Source organism: Arachis duranensis, chromosome 10, assembly GCF_000817695.3.
Source record: "Arachis duranensis cultivar V14167 chromosome 10, aradu.V14167.gnm2.J7QH, whole genome shotgun sequence".
In the NCBI taxonomy this organism is placed as follows: Eukaryota; Viridiplantae; Streptophyta; class Magnoliopsida; order Fabales; family Fabaceae; genus Arachis; species Arachis duranensis.
The window spans coordinates 44,600,533-44,604,394 of NC_029781.3; the positions used below are offsets into that span (position 1 = coordinate 44,600,533).

General features: G+C 33.9%; 1 long non-coding RNA gene across 4 annotated transcripts in view; it reads left to right on the forward strand.

Moving 5' to 3' along the window:
- LOC107469736 (uncharacterized) overlaps positions 1–3,862 on the forward strand; it is a 9,930-nt gene that overhangs the window by 2,502 nt on the left and 3,566 nt on the right. The window contains exon 4 of one of the 4 annotated variants that reach the window (XR_001588230.3): positions 384–571. The exons of the other annotated variants lie outside the window; for them this stretch is intronic. This is a non-coding gene — a long non-coding RNA (uncharacterized LOC107469736). Of the gene's footprint in view, positions 1–383; positions 572–3,862 lie in introns of those variants that run through there. 4 annotated transcript variants of the gene reach the window in all.

Genomic DNA, 3,862 nt, shown 5'->3' on the forward strand with positions numbered 1-3,862 from the left:
TTGCCTATGTGATTAACTGCTAATTGTTCTACTTGCAATAACTGTTTGTTTGTGCTTGCATCTTCCTACTTGTGTTTGCATTTAGAACTCTATTGGATTGTGGTGGATTGGTTGTGGTTGGATTGCTTGAGCCTAGGGCCGTGGTTGAATGAGATGGACCGATGGTTGATTTCGGTTTTGTGGTTCTGGTCTGGAATAAGATATGAAAGGTTATTTTGGTTCAGTATAGATAAACCTTTTTGAAATGCTTTGATGTTTTGAGAATTGAACGATTCCTCTTTCAGAAAAGATTTCCGACTTTTCTTTTATTATAAACCGTTGTTTTTGAAAAGAGGCATAAGACGGTTATGTGTTCTCACCCCCTACATTTTTTCCCCTTTCAGGATTTGGGCGCAGAAGTTATGAAGAGTTTAATTATTTGTTATTGAGATGCTCTGTATTGCTTTAGATTATTATTTTTGTACCCTCGCCTTTATCTTGATATATTCTGTGAGAGGGATAGGAATTGTACTGGATAATGTTTGTAATATTATTTATATATATGTATGTATATATATATGGATGTACTCTTTATGAGTTTCTATAAGTTGTATGGTATGTATGGACGTACGTTGTATGGCGAAAGTATTTTTGGGAATGGTATTGCGGTTTAAAGTTTTTAAACAGGCTCATATTTTAGTATTAAATAGTATAAGTGTCGTCGTAATGTCTGAGCTATCAGAGTTGCGCAGCCGGAAGCGCGAGCTTTGGTAGTTAGGGTATTACATTATGGTATCAGAGCAGTCCTTCCTGTAGAGCCTGAGGAATGGACCGACTATGCTTCAATTGCATACTCTGAGCTTTTGTCATGTATTAGGTCTTGTCGGATGACGAGAATTAGAGATTTATGCACATGACGATCTATTGATTAACGCTGTTAGTCTTGCATTGCATAATTCTTGGTATTAAGTTTGGCCGGCTTAATACTAGTGAGTTATGTACATGAAAGCACTAATGGGTTATCATAGATAATATGCGAGTTCTGAGCAAAGCGAATCACGGGTTTTGGGAACGTTGGAAACTATTTCTCGAGGCTATTCAGTTGTGCGTCTTGAATTTTGTTCGAGTTGACCTGTTCTTTCATATCCTAACTTGAAGTTCTTGTTTGCTAGTCCTCTTGAAAAGTAGTTTGATGTTTCCACTCTATTCCTGTATTCATATGTATTCTTGTTTGATCCTAAGTGCATATGCTTGCTTGAAATCCTTGTTGTATCTATCCTTCTCTGTTTGAGTTCTTCTTGATTCATGTATTCTTTGACATAGTTTTGAACTTGTCTTACTGCGTTGTACATTTTAACTCCGGATTCCGAGCCCATTCTTAGAGAACTTGTTGATTTAGTTTTTTCTCTTATTTGACAGTGATCACAGCCAATTTTGAGATTTTATGAAAATTGCTACTTAATAGATACATACTTATCTATACATGGAATTTTGAAGATTTCTCATACCGCCTAGCAACTATCTATCTTTTATACCTTGACTGTATTTTTACTGGTTTATGGAACTGCATTTACTTTAAAATTACAATTCGACTTTCTAGTAAATTTTACTATAGTTCCAAGGCGCATCTTCATTTGATTATGTATTTGGGTATTTTTCAAATTTTGAAAGAAAGGATTTTTCACTTTTATTCCGGTTGAGTTTCAGTTGATAAGCCTTACTTAACTTATTTTGAATTGAGTTTGATTTAGCATGCTATATGGTTTATGCCATGGTTGTTCTTTTGAGAGTGTTGGGCTCATGGCTTTCTTCTTACGAATGGACTAGAGTCTCCCTTAAGCTTTCCATCTCTATGAATGTCATACGTGATTCTGTTTTTAACTAAACTTTTACATCTTGTGAAATTATCATTAATCTTGGTTTGTCCTTTCTTGTGAATCTCATCCGTAGGTGAGTCAGTTTGATTTGTTTCAAATTAGTGCATTGTTTATTCTCTCATTTTCTCTACAAGAGTTTTTAGTTAAAGATTTATTCTTAATTTATCCTTGAGAAGTTACTAATGATTGAGTTGTCTTTTCCTATGATTTTTGTATTCTTTTGAATCGATTGAAAGCTGATTTGATGTCTCACGTCTAGTGGATCTAGTTTGAACTACCTTGATTTAAAACCTTCTCTTGCATGGCTTGACTCTTTTTAAGTACATCATAATTTTCTTGAATATCCTTCTGAGATGGTGATTTCAAGTATACTTTTGGAGTCTTGTTTTGAACCTTTCAAAGAAGTTTTGAATTCTCTTTAAAGAAGTTCTAAATAGAATTTATTTTCTATTGCTTGATTGAGATTGAAACAATCGTTCGATTTTGACGAAGTTAATTTCAAAGTTGGCATGCGCTATTTTAAATGAGGTTTTGAAAAGTTTCCTTGTTTAGTGGAAACTGATTCGTTTGTAACGCACCACTTATTTCATTTACCAAATTGTAAACGAATTTTTACTTTGGAGTTTCTTTTCTAAAAAGAGTTTAACTTCCTCTTTTGTACTTGCTATAAATGTTATACACGCTTGTTTGAATATGAAATTTTGAGAATTATGAACAAGCATTTGATTACTTCCGAGTTTTTATGAACTGCTTTTGGTTAAGTTGTGCATCTAATTATCTTTCTAAAATATTTGAGGAAATATTTTAGCTCTTAGCCAAAGTTGTGTGCATTTTGTTTTTGGAACTCTACATAATCTACTTCAACATGAAATCGTATCGAAGTAAAGCCACGTTTATGCTTTTGTTACTCTCTTGAAGGATGTTTGTTGTTTAACTTCTCTTTCAGACTGCGAAGTGATATTTTTATAAGTTTTGATTCTTTTAAGAACAATGTATTCGAAAGTATAGTGATTATGCTCTTGAGTTCTGTGAGCTTGGCTTGGGTCTGAGATATTCTTTTCTGTAACCTCTTATTTCTTTGACTCAGCTTGAATTTGTTTCGAAATAATGCACTGATTTTCTTCTTATTGATCCTATTGGATTTCCTTGATCCAAGGGTTATCTTGAAGTTGTCAATTGAATTGAGTCTAGCAAACTTCATTGCTTGAGTGTCCTTGTTTATTTGGAATTGGATACATTCTCTCAAATCTTTGAGCACTATCCTTGACATTTGACTCTCCTTTTTAAATCTTGTATCCTTCTGAGTAGACTCGAGAATTGTTTGATATCACGTGCGACTTATAGACGTAGTGACGCGATGCGTTAGTTCTTTAAGACGTGATATGTGTATATGGAAGTTGAAACGGTAGGTGTGCAGTGTTACGAGTGGTGGGTGTTTTGTTCCTTGCGAACGGGTTTGTGGTTGCCAGGCTTGTGATTGAATTTGGGGTTTGTAAAGTGCTTGATGGAATTGGAAGGTTGAAACGTTGAGGTTGGCATGAGATTAGTGTGCGGAGGTTGAGCACGTCGTTTTAACAACATTCTGTTTAATAGCCTTTGATGCCTTGCCCTTCTATCACATGATTGACCCATGTTATCTTTTGCATTGAGCCTACATTGAAACGTTTGCTTTGCACTCACACTCCTACCTTTACATCCTTATGCTTATGACAATCAAAGTATTTGAAAATCGTATATATGATTATATTTTGAGATATTTTGCTTCTTCCTTAAATGTGTTCAAAGGTGAACTGTTATGGAATTTCTTTCATTTTGTATCAATTTTCGAGGGCAAAAATTTTTATAAGGTGGGTAGAATGTAAGACCCAAAACCTTTAAAAAGTCTTATTATGGTCAAGTCTCAAATCATATGGTTATTTGTAGCCTTAATTTCATAAATTATTTTATTAAAAATAATTAAGGCAAGTTTTGATTTATTGAATTTGAGATGAGTTATGATTATTCTC